We start from the raw sequence: 15,567 nt of genomic DNA, 5'->3' as shown, positions 1-15,567 counted from the left end.
GATAAGGAAAACAATTTAAAAACTATATTCTTAGCACACACAGTGCACAAAAGTGAACTCTAACAGATGGTGTACCTTAGAGCTAAATCTGAAGAGCAATTTTTTAAACTTTAGGAGGAAAATATAATGTCTTTATGACTTACAGGAGTGTCATATAAAAAATATATTTTAAGTTAAAATTGCAAACTTCCATTTAACAAAAGACATTGCAGAGAAAGTTAAAGGACAAGTTATTGTCTAGGAAAATTTTGCAACAAAGAATTGCTTCCAGATAATTTGGGATGAAGTGGAGGGTAGAACTGACAGATGTGAAGACGGATTGGTTGTGAGGGATAATGAAGAGAGCTAAGTTAAAAGACCTATCTCAATTTTCCAGTGGAAGCAATTCTGTTCCTCTCACTTCTGCACTCTATTGTAGAACTTGTAGGATAAAACTATTTTTTATTTATCAGTCTGTCTCCCCCCACGAGCCTGGGCTCCTTTTAATGTAAGACTCAAGTCTTTGAATCCATAGCTTCCATAACAGAGGGGCTCCAGAACAGTTCTAGAACCTGAGCTTCTGCCTGTCTCAATTATTTGCTGGCCGTGGGAGCTCATGCAAGTTATTTCACTTCCCTGGGCCCAGCTTTCCCACTTGTGTGATGATGAGAGTAATAATAAAAAAGTCTGCTTCAGCGGTCCATATGTCAAATGAGTTAATACACATAAATTGTTTGACACAGTAGTAAAGAATCCTCCTGCATTCTCAGGAGACGCAAGTTTGATCCCTGGGTCGAGAAATGTCAGTAGGAAATGGCATTCCTGCTCCAGTATTCTTGTCTGGACAGAGGACAGAGGAGCCTGGTGGGCTATGTAAGGTCCATGGGGTTGCAAAGAGCAGGACACGACTGAGTACAGCACCCACTGCATTTAGAACAATGCCTGAACACAAGCATTTGTGGCGTGAATGAGCCATACAAGTGACATGGGCAAACTTTTCTATATGTTTGGCAAACTTTACTTCTCCCTGAAGGAACTTAAATTACACAATCTCAACTGCATTTCACCCACAGCTCAAAGCAAAAATGTACTTGACAAATATTTCTTTTCTTTCTTTCATTCCAAAAATCACCAAAGATGACAAAGGTGATACATGGGTTTTTTTTTTTTTCTTCAGAATTTTGAGGAAGAAGTAATAAACAGTGGGGATGGTACCTGGGGTTAGCTAAACTGTGAGGTCCAGTCTTCCATTGGCAGTTAGCCAATGCTAAATAAGACTTCTGAATCCAAATGCAAGGAGTTAGGATCCGGCTACAAAGTTAGAAGAGTGCATAAGATCATTCTCATTTCTGAAAACAACTAAGTTCAAGGGTTTCCCAAAACCATCCTCAGATTCCATAATTCACTAGGAAAACTCACAAACTCAACCAAAGCTCTTACATCCGTAGTTGCATTTATTACAGGGAAAGAATACATTAAAATCAGCCAAAGGAAGAGCTGCATTGGGCAGAGTCTGAGAAAGAAGAGAAAGTGGTAGTCGCTCAGTCGCATCCAACTCATTGTGACCCCATGGACTATATAGCCCACCAGGCTCCTCTAGTCATGGAATTCTCCAGGTAAGACTACTGGCGTGGGTAGCCATTTCCGTTCTCCAGGGGATCTTCTCAACCCAGGGATTGATCCTGAGTCTCCTGCGTTGCAGGCAGATTCTTTACCGTATGAGCCACCTGGGAAGCCCCAGGGCAGAGAGTCTAGCTCAGTTCAGTCACTCAGTTGTGTGCCTGATCTTGCAAACCCATGGACTGCAGCACGCCAGGCTTCCCTGTACATCGCCATCTCCCAGAGCTTGCTCAAACTTATGTGCAGAGAGTCTAGGAGAGTCCCAAATGTGACCTTGCTGTTGTCCACAGGAGCGTCTAGCTTTGGTGTGTGACAGTACTTACTGAGTGTTGCCACTCTCGGAAGCTCACCTGAGCTTCTGTGTCCAGAATTGTATTGAGGCTTCCTTACATAAGCATGACTGGTTGATTGATTGCCCACATGGATAAAGTTATCCTCTAGATCGACTGATACTATACCAAAGTGAAAGTCGCTCAGTCCTGTCTGACTCTTTGCAACCCCATGGACTGGAGGAATTCTTCAGGGTAGCCTTTCCCTTCTCCAGGGGATCTTCCCAACCTAGGGATCAAACCCAGGTCTCTTGCACTGCAGGCAGATTCTTTACCGACTGAGCGACCCAGGGAAGCACTTGATACTTGATACCCTATGAACCCACACCCTAAATCATAAATTGATCTTTCTGGTGCAGCCAGCCCCTACCCCAAGTCTATTAAGTGTGGCCCACCAACAGAAGGAGGGTGAGGAGGGGAGGGAGGACAAGGGATTAGATGGAAGAGGGCAGAAGAGACAGGACAGGACAAGATGTTTTGTGAAGAAGAAAACTTCACTTCCCAAGTTCATGAGCACCACTCAGTAAGTGTTTATTCGCTTCATAGCCACCCTGTGAGATGTTCAGGATTGTGTAGCTGAGAAAATTGAGACTTAAGGAGGCCAAGTAAATGGCCCTAGATTCCCCAAGTCAGAAAGAAGACACACGAGGTCTGGAGCCAGGTCTTCTGGCCCCACGTTCCTGTTCTCTTCAGTACCAATTACAGTCTGTTTTCAGCTCTTATGTCACTCTTTTTTTTTTTTTTACTAAAAAAAAAATTATATAGTAAATATTGTAAATTTACAATGCTGTCTTAATTTCAAGTGTACAGCAAAATGATTCAGGTATCATATATATACATCATACACACACACATATATACATATGTCATATATATACATCATACATACGTATATGCACACATATATATTCTTTTTCAGATTCTTTTCCATTATAGCTTATTACAAGATATTGAATATAGTTCCCTGTGCTTTCAGTAGGTTTTTGTTTGCCTATTTTGTATACAGTAGTGTGTATATGTTAATCCCCAACTCCTAGTTTATCTCTTCCTCACGGACACAACTTAGTGACTAAACAACGCCCCACCCTACTATCCCCTTCGGTGACCATAAGTTTGTTTCCATGTCTACAAGTCTTTTTTTGTTTAGTAAATAAGTTCATCTGTATCATTTTTTTTTTTGGTTCCACATATAAGTGATTTATTTGTCTTTGTCTGACTTCACCTAATATGATAATCTCTAGGTCCAGTCTTCACTTTACTACAACCCTGCACATTTTAAACTTTTCCCTAAAGTGCTTACGGAAGTCTCTTTCTTATGTTGTTAAGTTCTCACAAGGTTTTGCAATAAATTAAACAGCAACTTTGAAATGTGGGAATGATGATCTTGGGCCAAATTGTATCATCAAAAGGATACGCGGTTTTTTTGCTTTATTCTGAAATTTTGTCATGATGAAGCAGTCGTTTGTCTGACCTTCCTTTTCAGTGGCCCTCCGCCTCCACAGGTGAAATTGGCATCTGTGTCGAACAGCTGAAAACAGATCTTCTTTACAGGCCGAACTGCATGCAAACAAAGGTTTAATGGGTTTGGACAGCGTGGCAGGCTGGTAAGAGGTAAGATGGGCCAAGGGCAAGCCCTCAACCCCACTTTAGACTTTGCTGTCATCTAGTTCCTAAAACTGTGCTTTCTGCCTGTTGCACCAATAAAAACTTAACAACTAGCAGTTCATCTAATTCTTATCAAATGTTATTGAAAAATATAATCAACAGAAAATAAAACTAACTGTATGTAGTAAAATGTATTACAGATGAAAAACTGAAAAATTGAAAGTGGAAAACAGACTTGCTAGAAATAATTTTTTAAAACAAACTAACAGCATCTAAATTTGCATATGACCTAGAATGCTTATTAGCCAAAAGTGAATGGAAGAATCAAATCTTTACATGTATATAAATTAGACCTGAGGAGTAACACTGGTAGAAGTCACTTCTGCAAAGAAAACTCATAACCACAGAATGTACAACTAGGTAAAAGTTGAGTCATAATAAATTAATCAAAATAGAAACTTAATTGATCCTAGTGATAATCCTTTTATTCAAACAAAAATAAAAATGGTGTAACTGGTTTATGGAAATATTATCAAAGGATCAGTTGATTTAACAGTCATCCTAAATTTTTTTTCAATAAAATCCATCAATTTTGGTATAACTTGTATTAAAATATTTATGTATATAAACAGAGATAAATCATCTATGAGATCAACATGGAAGTCCAAAGCAGTGGGATTGAAATATTATTGAAATATTTTTTACTCTTTTGTTCCTTTCTGCAGGAATGATATGAAATTATATAACCATTAGCTTTACCAAATGCAATGTGGTTACACTGAGAATTTTACAAAGGTTTACAAAAACATTGCCAATGCAAATAGTTTGAATTTGATTTACATATCCCCTGAAGAGTGCAAAAATGTGTTTAATTTCATTCTCTGGGACCTGCTTTGATTTGGGAACACTGAAGCAGAGAAGAAGAGACAGAAAGGTAAGTGGTTTGGGGCCCTTCCTTCTCAGGTTCTCTGGATGACCTCCAAGGCCCACCTGATCGAGATCCCCTCCTTCTACGACCTCATCTCCTTCCACTGGTCTGAGCCCTTCCCAGCTCTACCTGTGGCAGAGGAGAGTAGAGGAAAAAGAAAAAGGGAAAAAAGCAGTGTGTTACATCATTCTAGTCTAATTCATAGACAAACCCAGCAACAGTTTACCTGATTTTGCAACTCAGTTTAACAGGGGGGCATCTGTTAGAACTAAGTTCCCACCCCAATCCCATATGAATCAACTCTTGTTCCTACTATTCCATCACCACCTTTACCCTCCCCTCCTACCCAAATTAACTTTTAACCCAAGCTGATCAGAATCCTGGCCCCCAACTCCAGCCCCATGGTTGGGGCAGCCATCTGCTACCACGCCAGGCTGACCGCTAAGATGCCAGTCTGCAGCGTGGTTCCTCTTGCCTAAAGAAGTCCCCATGTTCCTTCTGCTCACCTCTCTCTCTGGGCTACCAGCATAAATCTCCCGTGAGTGGATGTAGTGCATACGACCACACTTCTATTATCATCTTTGCCAACCCAGTGGACACGTCTGACTCAGAATCCAAACCCTTCCTGTCTGCCACGTCCCTGCCCTTTCTCCTCCAGTTGCAGCAAGAGGAGCCCCAGGCTGGCCTCCTTCTCATCGTAGTGTTCCCTGTCAAGCCAGCCTAATTCAGTCAGGCAGTGGTCCAGCAGGCCCAGACGGACGCATGGTGGTATAGAAATGTCTGCAAAGCTCTTGTCGGGGCTCTGAATGAAGTTCAAGACAAGCAGAAAACTACAGATGACATAAGTTGAATAGGTCAGTGACACATCCGTACCATGCACCCACTGTATCCAGACAATGCCTGAGCACCAAACCTTCCTTTTTTTAAAACAAAACAGATCTATCCCCTTCTGGCCTTCGGCTCCTACCCTCAGTTTTTCCTTCTCTCCCAGCTATTCCAATCAGATTCACGACAGTTGATTTCTCACCGAATTCCACTTAAATCACTTGGTCCCGATTTACCTGGCAATCCTAAACCCACAAGTTGAGCTAGCTTTCCAAAGGAGTCTTGAGTTTCATAGTTAATAGACATGTTACAAAACAAAAACAAAACAGAACATCACACTGGGTTGAAGCCATCGCAGGGATCTTTCTTTTTTTTTTTTTAAACCAGAAGTGTGGATTTGTGATTCAAGCAGCTGCTACAAAACCAAACAAATGACAGGACTCAGCTCAGAGTTTGAGCCTACCCAGGGGCTGAATTATGTTTGCTTTGAGGTTTTGTGAAAGGTCATGAAGCCTAACAAAGTTCAGATGAGACTTGGCTGCTTCTCCGTTAGGCTCTGGCTCAGAACTTGCGGCGTTTCATGTGGTTTGGAGTTTTCAAACACTGCGCTTTGCACAGCGCTAATAAATGATTCTTGCTCAGCATGGAAAGCAATTAAATGTATGGCCTCTTGGGTTTTTGGTCTTAGGATCAGTATTTATTTATTAGGAGCTGCGAGAAGGGCTAAATGGCCTAGAAGAGGGATCATACATAATGAGAGGGGTAAATTTGCTGAAGACACCACATTTTAGATGACTAGAGGCCTGAAAAGTAAGAGAGGAACTCCTGAGGAACCAATAAAATTAGGCCACTGGGAAACTTGCTAATGAATTGAATTTAGCATCAGCCTACAAAGAACAAGTTAGAACTGCTTGCAAAGCTCCGGGAAAGGCCACATGAAAGGACCAGCACTATCTGTCTTCAGCCTGCAAGGGGCCATGCTGAAGGGATCCCATGAGTTTCCCGGACATGCAACACTTGGCACTTCATCTGTGGGCAAGCCTCTTCCAGGCTGTCAACTTGGATTCCTCTGACTCATATCGGGAGTGGGGTTGGGAGAGTCCCTCCAAACAAACCGCACTCCAAATAAACTGTTCCCTTGTAAGAAAGGGGATGTATTAATTTGTTAGAGCTGCCATACAAGGTAGCTTAGACTGTGTGAGTTAATCAAAATCTATTTTCTCACGATTCTGGAGGCCGGAAATCTGAGATCTAGTATTGGCAGGTTTTCTTCCGAGGTCTCTCTCCTTGACTGATAGTCAGCTTCTTCTCCCTGTCTTCACATGGTCTTTTCTCCATGTATGTCTGTGTCCTAATCTCTTCTTGTAAGAACACGAGTCATATTGAAATAGGGCCCACCTACATGAATTCATTTTACCTTAATTACCTGTTTAAAATCCCAATCTTTATGTACAGTCATATTCTGATATACTAGGGGTTAGGATTTCAACACATGAATTTAGAGGGGACACTATTCAGTCCATAACAGGACTATCATATCCTTTAGTTAGTGATGTCATCTGTTCAAGCTGGGAGCTTCCCCAGTGGCTCAGACATGAAGAATCCACCTGCAATCCAGGGGACACAGGTTCGATCCCTGGGTGGGGAGGATCTCCTGAGGAAGAGAATGGCAACCCACTCCAGTTTTCTTGCCTGGAGAATTCTGTGAACAGAGGAGCCTGGTGGGCTGCAGTCCATGGGCTCGCAAAGAGCTGGACATGACTGAGCGACTAACACTTTCACTTTTCTGTTCAAGCTGTGCAACTGAGCCAACTTCCTCGCCCCTAGTGGAGAGTGATAAGGTGAGACAGTGCCCTGAGGGACAGCTTTTCCTTGACCAGATTCACCTCACTTTATCAAAACCTGGAAGAGAGAAAGTGAAACAGCAACACAGCTGGTCTAAACGTGCAGGTGTGCATGCGTGCTAGTCACCCATTCGTGTCTGACTCGTTGCAACCCCGTGGACTATAGCCTACCAGGCTCCTCGGTCCATGGATTCTGCAGGCAAGAATACTGGAGTGGGTTGCCATTCCCTTCTCCAGGGGATCTTCCGCGCCCAGGGACCATACCCGTGCCTCCTGCATTGCGGGTTTCAGTGAAACTTTACTGTGAGCACATGCGTTAGAGCCACTGGAGGTGCACGTGTGCTCTTCAGGGCTGACAGTTTAGTGGGAGATTAGAAAGAACTCCATAATTTGATAAAGAAATCATTCTCTGTTGCCTGGGTTTAGGCACCCGGCAATGATTGGCAGATGAACTGCCACAATGGCACCAGTTCTTTATTCTAGCCACGTCATCTGCCACGTGACTCTGCAGTTTCCCTCATCAAGAAGTGGAGTCTATTTACTCACTGACTCACTTTGACCAATAGAATGATGGCAGTTGTCACGCAAGCAGAAGCCAGGTCAAGAGCCTGCACGTTTCTGATTCTGCTCCTGCGCCTGGGCCACTCTGCTCAGAATCAGCCCAGGCTAGTCCCCCAGAGGGAGAAACGTGGGGTGAAGACCTACATCAGAAACCATTTGACTACCAGACAGTGGTGTGGATCTTCAGCCAACAGACTGTATGACCCCCAGATATATGAGCAAGCCCAGGTGAGACCAGAGAAACTTTCCAGCCTAAATCATCAACCCACAGGCTTCTGAGCTAAATAAATACTTATTATTTAAAGTCCCAGAGTTTGGAAGTACTTTGTACTTCCACATTATCATGGCAATAACTACCTGATCCAGGGATTGAAGACTCAATGAATTTAAACCTGTCTGAAGAAGGTGGCACATTAAGGCACTGTTGGCCATTCATATCTTGGCTAACAAAGTATGTAAATCAGCTTGTCAAGGCTCTGAGAGGTGGGATAAAGATAAGAGATGGAGACTAGATAAAATCTCTACCTTATGGGATGAAGGTAATGTGGGGAGTGGGAACCTATACAAAGATCCAAACAGCCTTGGACTGACTTGCTTGCAATACTTCCTAGGTTTTCTGTGACCTTCAGTATAAAATTCAGATTCTATATTCACAACATTTGAGGTCCTCCTGTCTGGTCCCTGCAGGTTCCCCTCCAAAATCACTTTCTTCTGAGTCGCCTGGGGCTAAATTTCACGCACAATGTTCACCAAACTCTCCCCCACCCCCTGGCGTCTGGTTGGCTTAATCAGTGAAAGGCAAGAGCAGCAGGTTGGAAGGTGGGGACGTCAGAACTTGTATTCCTCTGGACCTCTCCCTGCCAGGATGTGGTTTGACATCACTGTGTTTTTTCTACCAAAGACCACAACCCCCACAGAGGAGCTCCCCCGATAGTCACAGCTCCCCATGGTCTCACAGTGACTCACAGCCCTCAGGCCTAGGGAGGGTGACACCTCTGGCTGTTGCCCATCCTAGGGTACTTCATCACTCCCTGTTGCTTCCCCTTAACCCAGTCCAAACATTGCAAAAGTCTCCCTCATTCAAACATTTTTAAAAGGCTCTTTAATCATCCTTTTTGAAAGTGCCATGTGTTTCCCAACAGACCCTTACAGTGCATGACTTTTCCAATCTCCTATGTCTCCACCATGCTCTTCCCCAGACCCTACTCTCCAGCCATAGTTTCACTCCCTGTTACGCTGCATGTCCTTGCTTCTGTTGTACCCTTCTCCCTTTTCTCACAATGTCTTCCCCTTTCTTGACCAGACTCAAGAAAGGACTCAAGCTAAAAATCTAAATTCAAACGTCACTTTTTCCAGAAACACCCTCTCATCGCCCCCCCGCCCCGCCCCCACCACATCATCCTTTCAGACTGGGTTAGGTGCTCTTCTTATCAGCTCCCATAACTGTCTCCTCTCTCCCCCAGTCACTGCACTAATCACAGTGGAGTGGGCAGCCGTTCCTTTTTCCAGGAGATCTTCCCAACCCAGAGATACAACTCAGGTCTCCTGCATTGCAGGCAGATTCTTTGCCATCTGAGCCACCAGGAAAGCCCAAGAATACTGAAGTGAGTAGCTTATCCCTTCTCCAGCAGATCTTCCTGTCCCAAAAATCAAACCAGGGTCTCCTGCATTGCAGGTGGATTCTTTACCAGCTGAGCTACCAGGGAAGCCCCTAATGATTACCCATCAGTCAGTTCAGTTCAGTCACTCAGTCGTGTCCGACTCTTTGCAACCCCATGAATCGCAGCACGCCAGGCCTCCCTGTCCATCACCAACTCCCAGAGTTTATGTCTAAATCTGCAAAGTGAGCACAATCATGGCCTCCCAAAGATGTCTACTTCCTAACCCCCGGAACTTATAATTAGGTTATGTTACACAGCAAGGGGGAATTAACTTTGCTAATCGGATGGCTTTAAAATGAAGAGATTATTCTGAATTACCCAAACATGCACAATATTATCGCAAGTGGCCTTAAAATTGGCAGAGGGAAAAATGGTACTGATGAACATATTTGCAGGTCAGGAATAGAGATGCAGACATAGAGAGCAGACTTGTGCACACAGCCAGGGAAGAAGACGATGGGAGGAATTGAGAGAGTAGCACTGGAAAAAAAAAAATATATATTACCACATGTGAAATAGCTAGTGGGGCATTGCTATATAACACAGGGAGCTCAACACAGTGTTCTGTGACAATCTAGAGGGGTGGGGTAGGGTAAGGGGTAGGAGGGAGGTTCAGAGGGAAGGGACATACGTATACTTATGTCTGATTCACGTTGTTGTACAACAGAAACTAACACAACATTGCAAAGAAATTATCCTCCAATTAAAAAGAAAAACTGGCAAAGGGAACAAAAGAGTGAAAAACCAGAAAGGTGGTGATGGGAGAAATACTTGAGTGGCCATTGCTGTCTTTGAAGATGGAAGAAGAGGCCACAAGCCAAAGAATGTGGGCGGCCTTCAGAATCTAGAAAAAGCAAGAAAACATAACATCCCCTAGAGACTCCAGAAAGAAGACAGACCTACCAGCTTGTTTTCAGTCCAATGAGCTCCATTTTGGACTTCTGACCTCCATACGTGTAAGATGATAAAGTGAGGTGTTTAAGATGCTAAGTCTATAGGAATGTGTTAAAGCAGAAATAGGAAACGAATATGATCCCCTAGTAGAGAGTCAAATCCTTGAGGACAGAGACCATGATCCTGTTTTGTGTCTTTCAAGTTCCTCTCACAAAACTACTGTCTTGGAGTCATTCTCAGACATTTTTGTTGAAGAAGAGATGGGATACGAAGTTCTCTTGCTTGTCTATATCTTTTGGATTCTTCTAGGTCCATGGCAGCATGTAGCAATAGTCTGTCTGAATGAAGAGATTTGCATTTATCCATATAATCGTTTTATAATCTTTTTAAAGGAGTGCTATTATCAGTCTACCAGATCGTCATTGGGAAGAATAATGTAACCAGCTGCCAAGGAGAACAAGGGTGCAGGAATGTGAGGGTGCTCCCAGGGTCCTCCCTCTGGGGAAAGCAGCTGCACTGACTGACAGTGGCCTGCCTCAGGACATGCCCAGCTTCCCGGATGGGCAGGGAAAGAACAGATTGTTCCATCCCCTGGAGCAGCTGGCCCTGGTTTTGGCTGCATTTGGATTCCCGGGCATTGCTTACTACAGTTTGGCAAGAGCACCCTCCAACCCTGCATTTCCAGAAGGGCTGTTCTGTTACTAATCTGGAGCAGACACCTCCTAATCATCACCGCAATCTTGTTCTTACAACAGTACAAGAAACAAGATGATCTGCAAATCCCACAACCTCTTGATGAGATCAGACCTGGTGCCTCAGTTTAAAGCCTGGTTGACAATTCTCCCGACGTCACTGAGAACTTGGGACCAGAAGCCTTGGAGCCCTGGGGTCTAGTCTGGCTCTGCCTCCTTCCATCTTGATTGAGTCACTTTCCATTCCTCACCTAAGATGTCAAAAGAGTGGACTTCTGTGGTCGCCACGGGCAGTGTCATTCTAAGAGTCTATGACAGTTACACAGATTCCCCAGCTCAGTAATGCTTGGAAAATGCCAGTGACAGTCTGTCCCCACTAGGGAGAGCATTTCATAGACAGAAACGAAGAACTAGAGCCTGAGAAAAAGAAGGGAAGATGGGAGAAAGGAGGGAGTCGGAAGAAGGAGGAGAGAGGAAGACAGACAGGGAAGGGAGGAGAGGGACAGAGGGGAGTGGGGCAGGAAGAATTATTGAACCGTCTCGACTCACCCGCACCCCAGGCCAGAGCCTCACAGAGTTTTCCACCAAAGTACCTCTGCCCTCAGAGGACAGTGACAAAAACCCCCAGAAATCCAATCTGTACCAAGTAGGAAAGCTGACATTTCATTTAATCTTTAAAGTAAATGTGCATTGTATATTCTACTCCATCTGCAGTGGTTTTATAACTGAGCAGGATCCTAGGGGGCCTTCCCAGAACAAGACTCCCCCACTTCCCCCACAAAATTTGTACCAAACCAAACTTGGGTCCATTTGCCCAGATGCAATAAAGCAAATCTACTGATACCAGTTGCGATGAAGGAAACTGTAGCATTTACTGCAGGGCCCCAAGCAAGGAGCGAAGAGCAGCTAGTTCTAGAAAGATCCTAATTTCTTGTTTGGCTAAGTGCTAAGTGCTAAGTCACTTCAGTGTGTTAACTCTTTATGACCCCATGGACCATAGCCCACCAGGCTCCCCTGTCCATGAGATTTTCCAGGCAAAGATACTAGATTGGGTTGCCATTCCCTTCTCCAGTGGCTCTCCCTGACCCAGGGATCGAACCCACGTCTCTTATGTCTCCTGCATTGACAGGCAAATTCTTTACCACTAGCACCACCTGGGAAGCCCACCCAGCAACAAACACCACACTTTTTTTCCAGGCAAAGATACTAGATTGGGTTGCCATTCCCTTCTCCAGTGGCTCTCCCTGACCCAGGGATCGAACCCACGTCTCTTATGTCTCCTGCATTGACAGGCAAATTCTTTACCACTAGCACCACCTGGGAAGCCCACCCAGCAACAAACACCACACTTTCCTTCACCACAGCCAGGTGTCTATAGATTGGCTTTACTGTGTGTGGGCAAATGGATGCCAGCTTGGTTCAGTAACAGTTTCACTTCTGGCTGTGGAACAAACCTGTTGTTACAGTAAGAGGCAGCATGTTGATGAATCCTGTGGTCTGCAAATCCCGTTTCTTTCTGAGATGGGACGCTCCGGGTCCAGAGACAGAGACCTGAGAATTCAGAGGTGGGACTTATTCACCAGCCCCACCCAGGCCATGAGCAGACCGGGAGGTTATCCAGTTTATTACAGCTCCAGAAACCAAGCAAATAAAAGAAAGTTCGACTAGTCCAGAAATGTTTGTCTCCAGAAAATTGGGATGAGAGGTTTACTGGGACAGTCCTGCCTCCCAGGCAGTCTGGGCCAGAAGAGGCTGTCTCTGTTTATGACTCTATTTATGACAGTGAGACATTAATACTCCATGTGTAGCACTGTCAGCAACTTGTTAAGGCAGATTTGGGGGTGTTTATTTTCAAAAGCAGTAGAAGTCGGGGGTAAAAGTCTCATGGGATAGAGACCACATGCTTGGGGGTCAGACAGCAGGGCCCAGGCTCAGAGAAAATCTCAGCTGCCAGCAGGAGGGGGACCAGCTGGGACTTAGCCACGGACCCAGCAGGGAAGGGAGTCGACCGCGTGTCAGAGTCCTGGAAGGTCAGTTGGGGCCAAGTTCAGATGCGGGGAGTACAGCAAGCCCTGCTGATGATCCGGAGAGCTGCTGTGTAAAATGAGCTACCACATGCCTGACACATAATAACTGCAAGTATTTGCTAGTATTGTTATTATTATTCAAAAGTGAGATCACCTGTCTTGGTGGCAAAATTGACCATCAGGAGAGGAATCCAAAACCATTTAGCCCATCAGGCTCCTCTGTCCATGGAATTCTCCAGGCAAGAATACTAGAGTAGGTAGCCGTTCCCTTCTCCAGGGGATCTTCCCAAACCAGAGATCAAACCCATGCCTCCAGCACTGCAGGCAGATTTTTTTTAATTTTAATTTTTTTTTTTTTTTTTTTTTTTTACCATTTGAGCTACCTAGGAAGTCCATTTGGTGGATAGGAGACAGGAAAAGTCAATAACAGACCCGGCAGGCAACACGCCTTATTGAAGTCACAGAAAAAGGACTTGGAAGGGGATTTTTTTTTCTCCCAAGTTAATAGGAATTAAGACTTGAAGGATTCAAAGAGGTGCTAGGTACAAAGGGACTGAACATCACAACATTGTAACTGACAAGAGGAGCAAATAATAGGGAAGGGAAGCATGACACAGGTCTGAATCCTGACTACACATCTGGTGAGTGGGTTTTGGAAAGCCATGGAAGCTGTCTGGGCCTCTTTAAAATGGAAGTTACTAGAACACCTCTCCCATAGGATTTGGGAAGTTTCCAGTGGGATAATTCATGAAACCGAATGAATGCTGTTATGTAGCAATTGCAAAGTAAATGACGCTTTGTATTAGGATTCTGAGACTGGGCAGGGAAGATTTTATAGGAAAACAAAATGCTGCTTCACTGTCCCTAGATTTTATTTAGGAATAGTCAAAACTTAAGAAAAAAGAAGGAGGAGGAGGAGAAAGAGAGGGCATGGGAGGATGGAGAAAGAGGACAGGGTGAAAAGGAAGAAGAAGAAATGGAAAAATAAAAATTGATGCTGGAGGAGGAGATGAAAGGGAGAGAAGGAAGAAAAAGAAACAAGGAAGCGTAGTCCTGGTAATTATCAACAAGACAATTTAATGTGAGGATATCCCAGAATGAATCATCAGTTGGCCCCTTGTTCTCCATTTCCCTCTCTCCTCAGTTCATTCTTTACATGATTCAGTTCAGTTCAGTTCAGTCGCTCAGTTGTGTCTGACTCTTTGCGACCCCATGAATCACAGCACACCAGGCCTCCCTGTCCATCACAAACTCCCGGAATTTACTCAAACTCATGTCCATCGAGTCAGTGATGCCATCCAGCCATCTCATCCTCTGTCGTCCCTTTCTCTTCCTGCTCCCAATCCCTCCCAGCATCAGGGTCTTTTCCAATGAGTCAACTCTTTGCAAAGAGTTGCAAAGAGGTGACCAAGGTATTGGAGTTTCAGGTTCAGATCAGTCTTTCCAATGAGCACCCAGGACTGATCTCCTTTAGGATGGATGGGTTGGATCTCCTTGCTGTAGTCCTACAGAGTCCTTTGACTCTATTCTCTCCTTACAACATCTTCTTGGACACAACATCCATTCCTGCGGCTTCAGTTACTACCTGTTCTTTAATTCTGAAACTTTTATTTCAAGCCCAGATATCTCTCTTGTCCTCCAAGTGCTTATTTCCAATCACCAACTGAACATCTCTACAAAGACAGGACCATGTCAACAAATGCAAACACGTCTTGCATTTCCCTATAACAAATTCTCTGCCTTTCTATCTTTATTCCTCACTGGGGTTGAAGGTATCACCATCACTTCAAGACAGAAATGTGGGCATCATGCTGGACTTCTCCCTTATCCTAGCCCTCTGACACTTCTCCCACTGTAATTTTCCTTGAAATCAGTTTCCCCTTGGTACTTTTTCCCTTAACACTTAATCATCTCCCAACTGGTCTTCCTGCTACCAGACCCATGCCCATGTGATCATCCTCTATAATCAGACAAATGTGATATGATCCATGACACTCTCTGGTGAGCATTTCAAGGACTCTTCTTCTAATGCACAAAATAAAGATAGACATTCCTTAGACCAACATGCAAAGCCCTTCTCCTGACACCTGCCTATTTTTCCAGCTTCATCCATCTTCCCCTTTTCTATTCCCTAACTCACATGCACTCACACCCACATTCCATCCTTGTTTGAAGATGTTCTTGAGCTACTTGTTTGAAAATGTTCTTCACTCTTGCTAGAAATTTTCTGAGTATTTCATCTGCCTGCCAAACCCCTGGCTAACCTTTGCAACTCAGCACAAATATTACCCTCCTGAGGGAAGCCTTCTTTGACTGCTATGTGTACAATTAATCATTCTTTTTTTTCTATAACTTTATTGAAGAATTTAACATATTATGATTATTTAAAATATGTGTTTTTCCAACTGGAGTGAGGTCTTCTAGAGGCCAGGGATGGTGCTGTATGCATCAGGGTACCCTCACTATCTAATAAAATGCCTGAACAGAGTGGTCATCAATAAGAAGTTGTTACATGGAAAACTGAAGGAATGGATAAATAAAGAAACTTCAGAATATAAATAAGAACTGAATTCCAAATAACCATAATTTGAACAGCCTTAAA

This window comes from Cervus elaphus, chromosome 21 (genome assembly GCF_910594005.1).
Source record: "Cervus elaphus chromosome 21, mCerEla1.1, whole genome shotgun sequence".
NCBI classification, from domain to species: domain Eukaryota; kingdom Metazoa; phylum Chordata; class Mammalia; order Artiodactyla; family Cervidae; genus Cervus; species Cervus elaphus.
Note: the sequence above shows the minus strand (reverse complement) of the source record.